Consider the following 18,127-nt stretch of genomic DNA (forward strand, 5'->3'; position numbering starts at 1 on the left):
GGGATATTTTGGAGGCAGTTGAGATTGTTGACTTTGCTTGGTTTACGAAAGTCTTAAGCTTGCTTAAGGAATGTGACAAGGTTAGGGGGTGGGATTAGGCTTGGGTTTAGGATTAGATTAGGGATGTTAGAGATATGCAAGTGGATGGCATTCAATGAGGGTGGGTGAGTTAGTAGCTAAGCTTGGTAAGTATGGGTGGATGGGGTGGATTAGGCTAAAATGGAGGTTTAGAGATAGGCTTAGGATAAGGATGAAGACCTTCTAGAAGAGTCTAGAATTTTCTAGGATGAGGATAAAAGGTTATTTAGGAAATAAGTAAATTTTTATTTATTTCAAGGGTTTGAGGAGATATTTATTAAAATATTTTTAATAAATATGAGGATTAATATTTAACCTTAATTAAATATTTTGAGTTGGGATTAAGGGTAGAAAATGATGGGATTGGCCTTAAATTGAAATTAAAGAAGGATTAGAAGATTTTGGAAGAGGTTAGTGATCTTAAAAAAATTGGCCAAGTTTTGGGCAAAAAATAAATTAAATATTTTTTTTGGTTTTTTGTGGTCAATTTATTAATTAAATAATTAATAAATAAGGAAAATAATTTTAAAATAAGATTTAAAAATTTTTGGGAGGGATTTCTTATTTAAATATTTTTAATTAAGATAAAGCGATTTAATGGCATAAAAATAAATTAATTAATTAATAAATGATGATGTCATCAGGAACTTTTCAGAAAATAAAGATACTTTATTTTTTAAGGAATTTTAGGTGTCTACATTTTGCTCCTCGTTGATGTGATGCCACAAGTGGCATGGCATCAAAGATAAGAAAATAAGATACCCAAGGCTAGAGCAGAAGAGGAGAGAATGGACTGCGAGATGCCCCCTTAAGAAGGCGGTAGCAAGAGAAAGCGAGGCTCGATGGCTTTTTGAAAAGTACAAGAATCTTGGTGGGTGGGAGGATGAAGAGTGGCTACAAAAAGGGGTTGAATTAGCTCAAACTCTCACTACGGGAGAATGATAAAGGGAGGTTAGAGGCACAAGAGGAAGCAAGCTTAAGACTTCTAGGGAAATGGAGGATGAAGAAGCGAAGTGCCATAAAAAGGAAACCAAGATAAGGGGAAAGGATGAGGGGATTATAAAGCTAATGCAATAGGATTTCAAAGAGTCAGATTGGCAGAAGATGGTTTTCGGAGATCCCTAGGACTAGGATCGTGGATCTCGAAAGATGAGGCTTGGTTGATTGATTGGATTGGTGGATCCCTAAGACTAGGATTGTGGATCCCTAAAACTAAAAGTGAAGGGTGATTCAAAGAGATACTGATGCATAAGCTAGGGAAGGAGAGACAGATGCTGGATATGGCTGGGAGATAATGGAGATGAAGGGATTCCATTGAAGCTTTTTGAGTAGGGGGATACTTCAAAGAGAAGTACCACCATGTAGTTGAGCACTAGATTTGCTATAGGACTGGTGGCTAATTGCCAAGGTTACCAAGAACATCAAGGCCTTTTTACCAATTGTCTAGAGGACCGATGAACTGACTCAAAACAAACATGCAAGGATTGCCCTAGCATCATACAGGATTCCTAGAGGAAGCAACGTAGAACCGACATTGGGTAACCCACAAGCAGAAAAGAAAAACAAACATAAGACTTGATCAAGACCTTACACCCAGATTACCCCATTTGCAGCATACCATGATATCGAAGATCATGGAAACCTTGAGGAGGGAACAAGGAGATTGCTTGGAAAAGATATTTGAAGACCCAAAAGGGAAGATTCCAAATCAAAAGAAAGCACAAATCCAAAAGAGAATTGTTTGCCAATGAGATGGGTGGGATGAGGTACTAATGGACCAAGATCAAACGTGAGGAAAGCCATATCCTACAAGGATCTATCGGAGAGAACCTAAGCTGATGGATCTAGATGGGTAATGCATCTGGCAAGATGAACTAAGAAGGATAACACTTTAGTAACAAGAGATCTAGCTAAAGGATGCATTGGAATAGCTAACCAAGATTGTGCGATGTGTGCAAGATGCTGATCAAGGAGGAACTGACACAAAAGCTGGATAGATACAATGGTACTAAGCTAAAGAGGATGTACAAGCTGATAGACCAAGATATGTTACAAATGTACAAGGTTGTTCATGTTTTGTTTTTGTGAGATGGAAATGTTTGTGAAGGGTGGCATGTCTGTAATAGTTGATGGGCAGATAGGTAGATGGTTTATGAAAAATTTATGTGAAAATGGGGTTCTTTGTGTGCATGTGATAGGATACAAACTAGGATAGAAGCTTATGTACAAGCTGGAATATGATACAAGCTTTGGACAATATTTGGATATACAAGCTATGATACAAGATTTACAAGCTGGGGTACAAGATTTACAAGCTGAGGTACAAGATTTACAAGCTGTATAAGAGGTATTTACAAGCTTCATTAGATCTTTGATATGTGGTTAGAACACCAAGGGAACAAGCAGGTGTTTGATGGGATGGTGGGTGAATGGATGAGGGATAGGATAGTGATAGATAATGGATTAGTCTTAGTACACAAGGCACTTGAATTACCAGATTTTCACCAAGGTACCTATCCAAGGTGCTTGAATTGCCAAGTTTTCACCATTGGATGCTTATTTCTCTTTACTATTTTTTTGTATTTTTCAAAAGCTAGGTATAGCAAAGATCTTCAAGCATAGAACTTCTTGAGATGAATGATGTTAGTCGGATCGTTCAATAGTTCTCCTTTCGGTGTAGATAGTTGATAGGCTCTAGAGCCAAAGGATGCAATGACAATATATGGACCAAGCCATGTAGGTCCAAACTTGCCTTTCTTTTCTCTATTTGCTTGGACTTTCATGTTTTCTTTAAGGACCATGTCGTCCGGCTGAAAGTGTCATGGAAGCACCTTCTTGTTGAAATTCCTTTTGAGACGAGTTTGATAGACTGTGAGATGATCATAGGCTTTTTGTCGCTTCTCATCTAAGAGATCTAGCTGGGTGAGCCGAGCTACTCTGTATTCTTCATCTAATATTTGCCCTTGCAAAGATATGTGCAAGGAGGGAAGTTCAACCTCTATGGGTAGTACCACTTTGGCACCATAGACTAGGGAGTATGGAGTTGTTCCTATGGATGTATGGAAGGAGGTTCGATAGGCCCATAGGGATGGATTTATTTGTAGGTGCCAATCGCGGCTAGAATCATTGACAACTTTCTTTAGAATTTTGAGAAGGGTTTTGTTATTTGCCTATGTATGGCTGTTACCTTGTGGGAAATATAGGCTAGATAAATGGTGATGGATGTGGAGGGCCGTGCATAATTCTTCCATGTATAGATTTTTAAAGTTACCTCTGTGGTTGGTGAAGATGGTGGATGGGATGTCGAAGCGGCAAACAATATGGTACAAGATGAACTTGGAGACCTGAACTCTTGTAGTTGAGACTAGGGGGACTACTTCCACCCACTTAGTGAAATAGTCTATAGCTATTATTATCCATTTATGTCCATTAGATGAGAGAGGTGTGATAGTTCCAACTAGATCAAGGCCCCAACAAGCGAAAGGCCAAGGTGGTGCAATAGGTTGTAGATCTTGTGCTGGAGCGTGCACAAGATTTGCATGTTGTTGACATGGGAGATATTTTCTGACAAAGTCACATGAGTCTTCTTTGATGGTAGGCCAATAGTAGCCTACTCTAAGGATTTTTCACACTAGGACAATACCACTCATGTGGGCACCGCAAAGTCTGGAGTGTACTTCTTTTAATGCCATCGTGGCCTCATTTTGGTCTAAACACCTAGAGAGAGTATCGTGATAACCCCAACGATATAGGGTATTGGCTATGATAACATAGCGGGATGATTTTTGGATGAGGTTTTGGCATTGGGTACATGTGAGGTGAGGGGAGATGATACCATCTTTGAGGTAAGCATGAATCTCATGGTACCAAGGGGATTGGGGACCAACCAAGATACAAACACGGTTTGAGTCATCATTCGCATAGGTGGGTGTGAGGAGCTACTCGACTAAAAAATCATACTGTGTAACTACGTGGGGAATTTCCAAGAGCAAGCCGATAGTAGTCATAGCATCTGCTACTTTGTTTTGCATTCGAGGCACTTGTGTAAATTGAAGTTTTGTAAAATGCTGGGTTAGCTGATCAACTAGCTCTTTGTAGGGTAATAGCTTTTCATCTTTGGTTTTATATTCATTTAAGGCTTTCTTGATGATGAACTGAGAATTGCCAAAGATTTATAACTCAGCGATGTTCCATTCTGCAACTATCTTTAATCCTGTTATTAGAGCCTCATATTCAGCTATATTGTTGGTGCTAGGGAATTGTAGCTTGAAGGCTTTTGGAATGTAATCTCCTTGAGGTGTGACCAACAATATTCCTGCCCCTGATCCATGAGATGTATATGAGCCATCAAAATATAGTTTTCGTGGGGGCTGTTCTTCAATTAGATAGATATGTTCATCTGGAAATTCTGTGATCAAAGGATATGCATCTATTAGAGGTGCATCAACTAGGTGATCTCCTATAGCTTTCCCTTTGATTTCCTTTCTGTCCACATACTGGATGTCAAATTCGTTAAGGAGCATAACTCATTTGGCCAAAGGGCCTTATGTGCTATTCTGGAGAGCATATACTTGATAGGGTCTATCTTGGAGACTAGTTGGATGGTATGACTTAGCATGCAGTGGCGAAGCTTTTGAGTTGAGAAGACAATTTCCAAACAAGCTTTTTCCATAGGATTATAATTAAGTTCATAACCAACTAGGGTTCTACTGATGTAGTAGATGGCTCTTTCTCTGCCGTAGTCATCGAGCTATGCTAGAAGTGCCCCTAGAGTAGTAGGCATTGCTGTTATGTACAAGATCGAGGGACGATTAGGAACTGGTGGAACCAAGATAGGGGGATTGGCGAGATACTGCTTGAGTTGATCGAAGCTATGTTGACATAAAGAATCCCACTTGAAGTTTTCATCCTTCTTCAGTAAATGTGCCAATGGTGTACACTTATCTGTAAGTTGGTAGATGAAGCGTCAAATGGATTGAAGATTTCCTTGAAGAGTGTGAAGCTGTCGTAGTGTCTGGGGAGGAGGCGTGTCTAAGATAGCCTTGACCTTCTTGGGGTCAATCTCTATACCTCATTTAGAAACTATAAAGCCTAGAAGCTTGCTAGATGTGTCCCCAAAGACACATTTCTTGGGATTCAACATGGGATGATATGTGGCTAACCTATCAAAGACTTTCTCTAGGTCAGCAAGATGATCCATGAAGGTATGAGATTTGACCGACATATCATCCACATAATCCTCCAAAATGCTATGAATGAGATCATGAAAAATGGCCGTCATAGCTCTTTGATAGGTAGCCCGAGCATTCTTTAGGCCAAAAGGCATCATGTTTTAACAAAAGGTTCCCCAAGGGGCAGTGAATGTTGTCTTATGCTGATCCTCTTCTGCAATCTTGATTTTCTTATACCCAAAAAATCCATCCATGAGGGATAGAATTTCATGTCCAGCTGTAAGATCTACAATCATATCTATGTTAGGCAAGGGAAAATCATCCTTTGGACAAGCTTTGTTAAGATCTCCAAAATTAGTGTAGATTTTGATGTCACTAGAAGGCTTAGTTACAGGGAACATATTGGAGATCCACTCTGAGTAGTCGATAGGTCGGATAACCTTAGTAGCTAACATTCTTTCTAATTCAGCTTTGACCAGTAAAGCCACCTTGGGGTACATTTTTCTAAGCTTTTGTCTAACAGGCTTGATCTTTGGATCGACTGCAAGATGATGAACTACAAGATTTGGATCAAGCCCTGGCATGTCCTGATATGACCATGCAAATCGGCTAATGTTCTCTCTTAAGACCTCAAAGAGGAGGTTAGCTTGGTCTTGTGATAGGGATGCAAAATGTGAACAAGTCTGGGGATCTCTAAAGAATCGATGTTGACTTCTCTAGTATCCTCAATTAGAATAGAAGACACCTTTGGTCAATTATCTTGAGGAGGCAATTCTAAATCCTCATGTTCTATTTGTGGCTCTAGATTTTCTTGCTGAGGGGTTCTCTTCACTGCCTTAGCTAGTCTTGGATTCACCTTAGTTCTAGTTTTGGGTGTATCAAAACTAAGTTGGGGATTTTCTCCAAAATACCCCTTGGGATCTAGCTTATAGATATAGAAAGAATCTAGCTTTGTTTTCTTGTGAGGTGTTTTAGCTCTCATGAATCTCAGAAGCGCTTCCTCTAATGTGAACTCATCAATGTGTATGATGCTTGGTTGGTCCTAATCTATGAGTTGTGGATGGGTGAGTGGTAGGTCAATGAAATGGATGGATAGTTCTTGGAGAACAGAGTCTTTGAGGAAGATTTGGTCTGGGATATCATCGTAGGCTCTCTTTTCAACTTTCTCAAGAATGTCTTTGATTTTGACAAGGTCACGGTGTATGTTTGAAAAAGCGTGACCATCCATATTGGTGCCCCCAGTTGTGGGTATGCCAAAGCCAAGACCTGACTTCCTTTCCCACTTGTGTGCTTCGATGGGGCACTGCATGCCTCTTTCTTCTAGTCCTAGACCACCACCTTGATAGTTCCATTTTTCAGTAATGAGCTTATGTTCTTGGGGATACTTCTAGCTGAAGTTATCAAGGCGTGCTTGATTTCTTGGAGGTGCATCCTTATGTAACCAATTGTTGATATCTGGAGTGAACTCCTCATGAAGAGGGATTTTGGAGGATACAAAGGTTGTTGGGTCAAACTATTTGTATCGAGGAGGTGGAATCTCCTTAGCTTTGTGATATGTCAGTCATTCATGGGCGTGTGGATCAAGTGGGAGTGCCCCGATAGCAAATGCATCTGATAGACTATACTCTCCACAACCTTTGTTATTGATCTTCACAGTAGATAGGGTGGAGGCGAGGATGGTTTCTGGGTCATTACAACTGTGGGATGAGCTGGCCATGGATGTGTTGATATCAATTCCAGGGCAATGGTTTGCATATGAAGCTTCAACCGCATTGCAGTAAGCAAAGGGTTCTGGATCAGCATGGATGGTTACCTCAGTGCCCTGATGCAAAAATTTGATGCACTGATGGTAAGTGGATGGAATAGCCTTCATGGCATGAATCCATGGGTGACCAAAGAGGATGTTGAATGGTAGGTTTAGATCAATAACATGGCAGAATGTTTCTTGGATGACTGGCCCAACCTTGATTGGCAGCAAAATAGTTCCTTCTGTGGTTCTTTCCAAGTTGTCATAAGCTTTGATGGTGATAACCTCACTGATGATATTTGCCTTAGTATACCCAGCTTGTTTTATGAATTTTATGGTGCAAATATTCAAGTCTGATCCATTATCTATCATTACTCTTTTTACGAAAAAATTGGATACCATGATGGCTATGCAAAGTGGAAGGTTGTGATCTGGCTTGACCACGTGTATGTCAATTGAAAGGTGTCCAACAAGATTACAAAAATCAGTAGCATTGATATTTGAAGGGACACAAGATTCTATGAGAGCACTATCAAGGATATTTTTGTACATAGGACTAGTGCGGAGAAGGTCTAAAATGGAGATTTGGGCTGGCATGTTCTCGAGGTGTTCCAAGATATTGTACTAGCCTGCAATGTTAAATCGCGCTCTTCGAGTGGTGACTGCACACTCATTGTTTGGTGCTTGGATATTGATAACATTGACAAAAGGCTCTTTCTCGAATATACAACTTATGAGGCTTCCATAGTCTATATAGGATGAAGTGTCGTCATTTTTCTTCCCATGCTGTTGGTTTGGCTGGTAGTTGTTGGTGTTGTTGTGGTTGGTTTGGATAGGTTCTTTTCTAGGATTTTGGTTGTTGTGAGGAGGAAAAGCATTTTGATAGATTTGTAAGCTTGCATTGGGAGAGGTTTGGGCACCAACGGTGATTTCTTTTCGATCAATGAGATCCTGCACATAATCTTTCAGTTTCATGCATCTGAGGGTGGTGTGACCTTTTACCCCATGAAATTTGCAGTACTCATTATCTTTGTATCATGCAACTTTGGATTGACCTGGGTCAATTTTCTGGGTAGGAGGAAATTTGATGAGGTTTTCCTTAGTAAATTTCTCAAAAATGACATCCAAAGGCTCACCAAGGGGTGTATAGTTTCTAGGTGCAGGTTGGAATCTGGGCTTTTCCCCTACAGCTACATTGATGGCATTAGCTTGATTGCTAGACCCTTGGAAGTTGGGTCTTGGATTGTGGTTTTGATAGCTTTGGTTATTCTGCTATTGGTAGTTGATAGCTTATTGATTTTTTGGTTGATAAGGTGGGTTGGACTAGTTTTGAGAAGGACCAACAATATTCACATGTCTGATGGTAGTGATGCCATCTGTTGCAACATGCTTTTTTTTGTTCCAATACCTATACTTATCATTTGAATCTGTTTGATTTTGGTTGGCTTCCTTGTAAATTTTGACCACACCATCTTTAATGAGTCCTTGCTCAAGGATCATTCCTTTTTCTTTGATATCTTTGTAGATCTGCAAACAGTTCATGGTCATGTGGTGAGCCAAGCTGGGATGGGCATTATCAATAAACATTTTCACCAAATGACGCTCTAGCAAGGTGCAAGATATGTGGGCGGTAAGGGTTTGCCATCTTTTTAGATATTCGGGAAGGCTTTCTCCACCCTTTTGCTTAGTGTGGACAAGATCAACTACTGATAGCTCTGTTTCAACAAGATGGGCATATTGGGCTAAAAATGCCTCAAACAATTCAGCAAAGTTTTCAATTGTGCCATACGGGATTCTATAAAACTATTCAAGGGCTGGTCCAGCCAAGCTTTTGGGGAAAAGGTGCAAGAGGAAGACATCACTATATGCCACTTCTTGACAGTGCATGTAAAATTCATTGATATGTGTGATAGGGTCTCCTTTTCCTCTAAATTTGTCAAACTTGGGTACCTCAAAGTGTTCGGGAAATGGTGTCATGGTAATGGCTCTGTCAAATGGGTAAGGACACACATTCTCAAACTTGAAGGTTTTTGGATCACTTCCCTCCTGGATGTTCTTAAAAGTTGTCTTCATGGCTTCCCATTCTGAATTAATGGGTGATGGCTGGGGTGCCCCCAATGTAGGAGCTCCCTGAGTTAGGTATGTGCTAGATGGGGCAATGGAATATGGATGGCTTTGAGGTCTGGGCTCGTAGGGATTTTACATGGCTTGGGAAACTGAATGGTGGATGATGGGTTGCTGAGGTGGAGGTGGCACATATTGCTACATGTGTTGCGAGGCTTGTTGCTGATATTGGATTTGAGTTTGGGATTGAGGAACATAAGCTGGCTATGGGATAAATGGATTGCTTTGTGGAGGTAAGGTATAAGATGGTTGTGAAGCTTGGGGAAAGGATCAGGGAGCTTGTGGAACTTGACTTTGGATTTGAGGAGTTTGACCAATATATGTGGGTTGTGCCCCCATTTGGGAAGGTATCTGCATGGCAAAAGAGGCCAAGTAATTGGTGGTTGGTGGCGGTAGATTTCTTCATAGAAGTGGCATAGAAAAATAGTTAGTAATAGGAGGTAATGGATTAGTTAGTGGTGGAGGTGGCGGGAATTGAAAGCTTTGAAATGGAACTGAAGTGGGTTTGATAGCTTGGTGGCTAGATTTGAAAGCTTGGTAGAGTGGTGACAGGAGCTTGGGTCACTTGAGAGCTTGGTAGAACATTGGTAGTAGCTTGTGGGGTTTGATAGCTTTTTGGAGTGAGGGTAGTAGCTTGTGGATTTGTGGCTAATGGCATTCAGCTCCAAGGACCTAGTGGAAATGATGGAATTATGTTCTGAGTTGAGGTAAACAAGCTGGGGGTGATGAAAGGTTGATTTCTTGGCCCCATGGGTGACATCCCATGTTGTATATTGCTGAGGTTGGCCAAAAATGCTAGCACTAATTTGGGAGATGGGTGAATTTGGAAGGCTGGGTTGGAGAGCAGCAGCAACAATAGTGAAGGGAGTTAATGGTGAGGTTTTTTGGGCAAAGATAGTTTGGAGTGGAGTGGTGGTGGCTAGATTGGCTTTTGGAATGGAGATTTCAACTAGGGTGGAGGATGGTATGTTTGGGTCTGTTGGATCATATGGACTAGCTTGAGGCTCTTCTTTTGGTACATATTAAGGATAATTTGAATCATAAGAGCCTATGGCTGGTGGGAGTTGCCCAAACAATGGGTGAGATGGTTCTGATAAGGGAGGGGGTCTTCCAAAGTCGAAGGCTTTGATGTTGTCCCTTTGAAAGTTAGCCATTATTGTTTCTTTGTTTTTGTCTATAATGGCGTTCACCAATACTGCATTTTCTGGTTGGTTCATGAAAGCTTCAATGTCAGTAGTTGATGGTATAGTGTTCTCTGGGCTGAAGGATGGTTGAGTGCTCAAGGGGACTGATGCTGTTTGATCCAAATGATAGGGTTCCATTATTTCTTTCTTATTCTTGGCTAAGCGAGTGACGGGTGGCATGAACATGTTCCTAGGGATGAGATGCAACAACACCGATGGATGCAAAAGGGGAAGGCTTTTCTGTGCAAATGATTTCCTAGGTTGAGGCAAACCTATATGAAAAAACTTAAGGAGGATTGGGTTGGGGATTCTAACTTCAAAGATATGTTGCCAAAGCATGAAAGGTCTGCTTTCCTATGTGCAAGCTTGGTGGTGATTGTGTCAACTTAAGGATAGACTAATGATCCTTTAGGAAAAACATGAGATTGACCACTTCTGGATCCCAACCTTTAGCTCAAGGTGATGAGGGATAAAAAGTAACAAAGCTAGATTACCCTAGACAAAGCTCTGTCAAAGAGATAACCTTGGTGAGATTGGTGGATTGGGAAGATGTTAGGAATGGTAGACTTTTGGCAAGGTGACCACAATTTTGAAGGCTTGGATGTGAAGTTTAGGCTTTTGGGATGCTAGCTAGGCTTGAGGGGATTGGTTTGGTTCTAAGGAAAAGATCTAAATGAGATGGTGAACTAAAATGCTTAAGGGGATGACTAAGGATGGTTGGCTTACCTACAAAGATGACTCTAATGCAAAAGTGAAGCTTATGCAAGAAGATGTGGAGAAACAATGGGGTCTAATCATAGAAATCATGCCTAGTTGGTAAGGCATAAGTAGGGTTAACTCCTATATGTTTGCTAAATTTGATAGTGTGATCTAACCAGGCATATTGAAGGGCTTCGTCAGTAGCTTTGTCTTCTTCTTTGTGGAGTTTGGCAATTCGAGGGCTTGGTGTTACTTCCTTTTTCTTGGCTGAAATTTCTTGGTATGTCTGAGATGACTTGAGTTTGGCTTTTTGAAACTTCTATTTGGGTTTGGGTTGTTCTGACATAAATTCTTGAATCTGCTTGGCTTTGAGAGATCTTGGTTGCTTTTATTTTAACTTGTTCAACTCCTAAAATAGGTAGTGACTATGCTAAGTATGCCCTAAGCTAGGATTGACCAAGTTTGGCAAACATTCATTCAAAAAATAAAAAATCAAGCAATAGATAGGAACAACTAGATAGAAGTTTTTGATTCTTAGAATGTGATACTTGTGCCAAGGAGTGTGTATGTTTTACAAATGTTTCGATCAGTCACTTCAAACACATTAACACCCTATATGGTTTTCTGCAAGGCTGACAGTTGGTTTAGCTAGGGAGTCCTCAATATACCCAAGGTATGTGAGGCCCAAATTCATAGATGAAACCAAAAAGATGTCACACAGCCGAGAGGAGCGGTAACCCACTTCTCCTCTTTCACTTTTCAAGGGTATAAAGTTCCTTGAGGCTTAGCTCGAGTGACAAAATCTTGATTCCAAGAGAGGTGTCTTTGGATTCACCTCCCGATCTTTATACTCTGCTAGAACGCTAGAGTTGAGGTCATCCCAAGGGGTGATGAAATCCTCAAGCAGGCCCCCTAAAACTTAAACAAGATTTTTTATCCTAATCTTATGCACCCAAGATGGCATCAAAAGATGACAAGGGGAGAGAAGACTTAGATGATCTCGGGCTAAAAGACAGAATTCTTTTCCAATTGACGGTTAAGTTTTCTGATCTAGACCTTGCAAACACACATGTTTAGGATGCAAATGTTCAATTCCAACTTGAACCATTAACAAAAGTAAAATCGATCGAAGAATGAATACACCAAGAAGATTTTGGGTCAACAAAAGTAAACTCGCATGCTCAGAGGCCCTCGACATCAAGTATTGATTGATTTTTCTTTAAGGCATTCAAGATTGAGTGTGAGTTTTTTTTAAGCCCAAAACAAAGATATGTAAAATTCAATTTCAAGCATGTGCCCAGAGGCCCTCCACGTCAAGATTTGTTCAACCTTTTTATGCCCAAATGAAGTGTTAGCGAGACTAATGCACATTCAAGGAATTTTTTAATTTAGAAAAACTAATAAAAACACAAGTAAGTGGAGTTTGATTCTTATGGAGCACTTAACACCCTCTTAGGTAGACCCATCCCCATAGATGGCACTGAGATTGCAACCAATGGTTAGAATGATGGGTGATTAAAGAGGGTGAGTCCAACTACAAACTCACTCAAAGTGTCTTTATTTGGTTTTTATAATTTAGGAAGTTTCTAGAATGTAGATTATTTTTATGCCCCAAAAGATGAAGTGTGATGTATGATAGTGATTAATTAATCCTTTGCATTCAAGATTGTATTTGTTGTTTTTAAGCATACATTCCAAAAAAAATTTGAGTTTAATCCATGCCATTCAAGATTGTGTTTGAGCAACATTCATTCAAAGAAAAAGATGGTTAACCATGCAAGTTCATTCTAAGAACAACCACAAAAATGCTAAGACAGAACTGAAGATGGTGTAGATGGGCAACAATAACAGACAGAGATGATAGTACACTAGGCAGAGATGCCAAACTATGTAGATGTTGAACTGTGGAGATGATAGAGAAAGAGACGAAGATGATAGTTCAGTTTGGCGGCACAGAAAATCGAAAAGCAGACTGAGACGCTGAACTGCGGAGACGACAGACGAGGTTGCGGAGATGAAAATTTGGTTTGGTGGCACAGACAACCGAAAAGTAGATGGAGATGCTGAACTGCGAAGATGACATATGAGGTTGCAGAGATGAAAGTTTGATGGTGGCGCACCCAACAGGAGACCAGGCGGAGATGCAAAAATCTAAAGATGACAGTTTGTCAGGCAAAGATGATAGTTTATTTGGCATAGACGACAGTTCACCAGGCGCAAACACCAATTTGCGGAGACAACACTGTGCATGAACAAAACTTATGGGCGCGGTTTTTTCCACAATTTTTATTTTCTTGATTATTTTTGGATTTTTAGAGGGTATGTTGTCTTCCCAAATGCATCTTTCAACCTGCAAAAATAAGAGAAACACCCTACAACCCACTTAAACAACAAAAAATGTTAGATTGTTAGTTTACAATGAAAAAACATTGATTGAATGACCCATAGCGGGGTCCCACCAGGTGTGCCAAAATGTATACACTAATATGTTAGCAAGAAACACTAATCTATTAAGAGAACAAAGCATTAACTAACAAAGATTAATATAACATATCAAAGAGACTAAAGAGGAACCCCTAATTAGGAATGTGAGCCAAATGAATGGACTCTCCCAATAGGAATTAGCTCTTTGCTTCGTAGATGAGTCTAAGTAAAGGATTGGTATGTATGCTCAAAGCTTCAAATTTGCTGCAATGGTGGGGATGGGTAATGGAAAATTGGTAGCTTTGTGAGCTCTCAATTTGGCATTATAAGGGTATGGTTAAGGGCTTTGTTTCTCAAACTAGCATTATAACTTTAGCTTAAAGGTTGTGATTAAAATGGCTTGGGAGGGGATTCAATTTATAGGCTAAGGGCTTGAGGGTTTGAGGGCTAAGATGCAAGGATGGAGAAAATTTTATGGAGGGCTTAGATTGCATGAGAGGAGAGCACATGGATTGTGCTTCCTTACAGCCAATCAAGAAGTGACACATGTCACAGGGTGAGTGGATGGAAGAAAGGGCAAGGATGAGTCAACAAAGGAGGCTCAAGGTGTTAAAGACCCTCATAATGACTTGTAAGAGCAATCAATGGACTTGTAAGAGTCATTTATGGCCTTGTAAGAGCATTCATGGTTGGGTGGTTGGGATATTTTGGAGGGAGTTGAGATTGTTGACTTTGCTTGGTTTAGGAAAGTCTTAAGCTTGCTTAAGGAATGTGACAAGGTTAGGGGGTGGGATTAGGCTTGGGTTTAGGATTAGATTAGGGATGTTAGAGATATGTAAGTGGATGGCATTCAATGAGGGTGGGTGAGTTAGTAGCTAAGCTTGGTTAGTATGGGTGGATGGGGTGGATTAGGCTAAAATGGAGGTTTAGAGATAGGCTTAGGATGAGGATGAAGACCTTCTAGAAGAGTCTAGAATTTTCTAGGATGAGGATAAAAGGTTTTTTAGGAAATAAATAAAGTTTTATTTATTTCATGGGTTTGAGGAGATATTTATTAAAATATTTTTAATAAATATGAGGATTAATATTTAACCTTAATTAAATATTTTAAGTTGGGATTAAGGGTAGAAAATGATGGGATTAGCCTTTAATCAAAATTAAAGAAGGATTAAAAGATTATGGAAGAGGTTAGTGATCTTAAGGAAATTGGGCAAGTTTTGGGCAAAAAATAAATTAAATATTTATTTTGGTTTTTTTTTTGGTCAATTTATTAATTAAATAATTAACAAATAAGGAAATAATGTTTAAAGAAGATTTAGACATTTTTGGGAGGGATTTCTTAATTAAATATTTTTAATTAAAATAAAAGGATTTAATGGCATAAAAATAAATAAATAAATAAAATAAATAATTAATAAATAAATGATGATATCATCGGGAATTTTTCAGAAAATAAAGATACTTTATTTTCTAAGGGATTTTAGGTGTCTACAGGGGGAGTAGCTTGTTACAGTTTTGGTGAAGTTAAATTATTTTTCTCAATGCATAAGGGTTACCATACTAACAATCTCATGGAGGCTTAGGCCATTTTATATGTTGTGGAATAGTGTTGTTTGCGGGGATTGCACAAAATTATCTATGAGTCTGACTCCCAAGTTTTGGTGAACTTTCTTACTTTGCATTAGCTTGAGGATGTTAGTTGGCAGTTGGCTACTATTGTTAATCAAACTCTTCTCTTTTTTACCTCTCTTAAGCTCATTAGGTTTACTTACATTCCTTTTGAATGGAACAAATCTGCTAACTGTTTGGCCAAATGGGCTTCTAGTCATGCTTCGGGTCAGAATATTATGGATAGGGGGCAACTTCCCCTTGATCTGTTACAAGAATTTGATGAACTTGTTTCTTAAGACAGAGCTCCTTGTTGAATTTTCTAGGTTCTAATCCTTTCTATCTTAATAAATTTTTACCCCTCTTTTTTCAAAGATTCTTATAGGAAAAGAATATAACATACTTTTCAAAATACTATTATTTAATTTTTTTTAATGAGATAAATCATTAAAGATGTAGAAGTGGAACGAGCATAAATGAAAAATTTTTGTGTAAAAGATTCAAAAAACTATTAAGTAATATTAACATTGCAATTTTTAAAATTGAAAAATAAAAAAAATTACATTTTACTAGGAAAAGGCATTGTTAGCTAAATTTACAACTACTAAAAAATGATAATCAAATAAAATATAATAGAGCTACCTATAGTTGCATCAATCGATTGCCCAACCCACCTGCCTACCCCCATACATCCATCTATTTCATACATATGAAAATATGTTGTATCAGTTAAGTTGAGATTTTGTCAGATAATTTGTAGAAAATTTAATTCTGTGAGCTGAATGATTTTAGTATATAGATTTATTTTTTGGTATAATGAAGTATTTTGGGCCAAAAAATGAGATTTGGTGGAAAAATTTTAGACTTCACTATTTCTCTTGGAAATCTCACATTAACCAGCCATAAGTTTTTTTAATGGGTCTTTATAATCTTCAATAAGGTAAAATGTAAGATGCAATTATTTTTTTATACTTAAAATTATTCTATATTTGTCTTTGCTATTACTTTATCTCATTTATACATTTTATTAAACTGATAGGCTTATTCCTAGGAGGGTTGTGGACAGAATGTTGTGACATGCTAGAATTGTTAGATGTCGGAGAGAAGAAAGTTTGTCAAAAAATGTGAAAAGAAATTTGTGACATGTCCACTATTTGCATTGACGTTTCTCCCGTAAACGGTTAAAGGTCATTCAAAAATCTAATTTAGCACCAAACAAATGTAATTTGCCCACCATTAACAACATTTGAATGCTTCGATTCGCTTGAAATTATTCAGATAAGAAGATGAATTTAGAGCACATTAAAATTGAGGAAGCTAAGGGAAATAGAGACAAGGTCGGCATAATAGAAGGTCATGTAAAAGCAATCTTCATCAGCACCATGTGAGCAAAAGCATTCCTCGTCCTTGCTGCCATATTCTCTATCGTTACTGTCTCAATTTGAAGAGATGTACCAAGAATGATATGAAATGAATATAGGCATCTCTGTTACTTTTCTGGTTGATTTTTCTTTGTGCATGTGAAACCAACCCTTTATTTTCTTTTTTATAAGGATAGCTTCATTTTGATGTACATAATCACTAGTTTTGTGTCTATTTGAAGTTCTATATAACAAATTGTTGATACCCAATACCCAAGCATGTGCCTGTGTTTATCCAGTGACTCTTGCTAGTTTATTTTATAAAATTCATAGCACACTAAACATTTATGTAAATATTTTGAATGGTGATTATTTTGTGCTATTGAAACCCTATAACTACCAAAAGAATTAATGAAAATGTCCGACATTATTGATATAAACAATAAGAAATCCTTTGGACTTAGCTGAAACAAACAAATGAACGAAAGAGAGTCAACAAGGAAGAGAAAAGGTTGTACACATTTATTCCATGTAAAATCTAAGCTTTGAAGTCAACCATTAAGCAACAAAGAGCTATTCAAGCTTAACCTAAATTTTGTGAAGGATAAAAGTGATGAATAATTATGTCATATAATTAATTTTAAAGAATTATATTTGAATTTTAAAAGATTAGTGTAATTCATTTGTTGAAACAATAAAAAATAAATCAAAATGTTATGAAAAATATAATAAATATGTATCTTAATGTTTACATATCTTTTATATCTTGAAAAATAATTAATTATGATTGATTTTGTATATATTATTTTACTACACTTGTGATATCTTTTATAATCTAATTATATAAAAAATAAATATCTATTTAACCTATGATGCTCTTTAATTTAGTATTTAGCCAATTGATTTTTGGGAATACTAATATAATAAAAACATATAAGTGAAGTATTAAAAATAATAATATTTAACTTGTTTGATAAATATAGGAATAAATTTATGTGTCATCAGTAAATCTTTTCATTATTGTTAAATTGATTCTCTTACAAGGTTCTTCAAAACAAGTTATTGCGATTTATCAAATCATTAAGGATATGAAAGTCAAGTGCAAAGTGTTGTCAGTAATAATGAATAGTTCATGCTAATAAGGAAGAAGGGTGATATTAAAAGAGAAAAGGGTGACACATATGTCAATCATGGAATTATATGATAAATGAATGCAATTAGAAAAAATATTAAGGAGAGATTCCAAAGCACTATATTTTGAGAATGCTTTATTGGTTGTGTCACAAAGAGAAGTATTGGTTTTCTCTATTTCCTTAAAAATTCCACAAATATGTAGCTGATGTAGGTTTCCTCAACACATCAAGTTGTTCACGGTTCCAAGAAGATACGCTCATCAAAAATTCATATATTTTATCTTCTTTAGCATATTGCAATTAAGGTTATCTCTTTTTCTCTATATTCAAATGGTCAAACAAGGAGTCGGTGGAGATTGGAAGCTTGCATTAGCATCATCATTACTTGGTCATTTTATAAAGGCATAATTTTTAAGTCACCTTGCTCTTTTGTAAAAAGTTATTTATGCCACCTAATTGTAACTAAAACTAGCTTTGGATGTTATCATTGTAAAAGTTGGATAAAACCTAACTTGTTTGTAAACGATTATTTATTCTAAATAGTTTTTATTTTATTAATAATTAGTTACATTTAATTACCATTTATTATAATATGATG

The sequence above is a fragment of the Cupressus sempervirens genome, chromosome 4 (genome assembly GCF_028749045.1).
Source record: "Cupressus sempervirens isolate cs-2001-9-10 chromosome 4, ASM2874904v1, whole genome shotgun sequence".
NCBI classification, from domain to species: domain Eukaryota; kingdom Viridiplantae; phylum Streptophyta; class Pinopsida; order Cupressales; family Cupressaceae; genus Cupressus; species Cupressus sempervirens.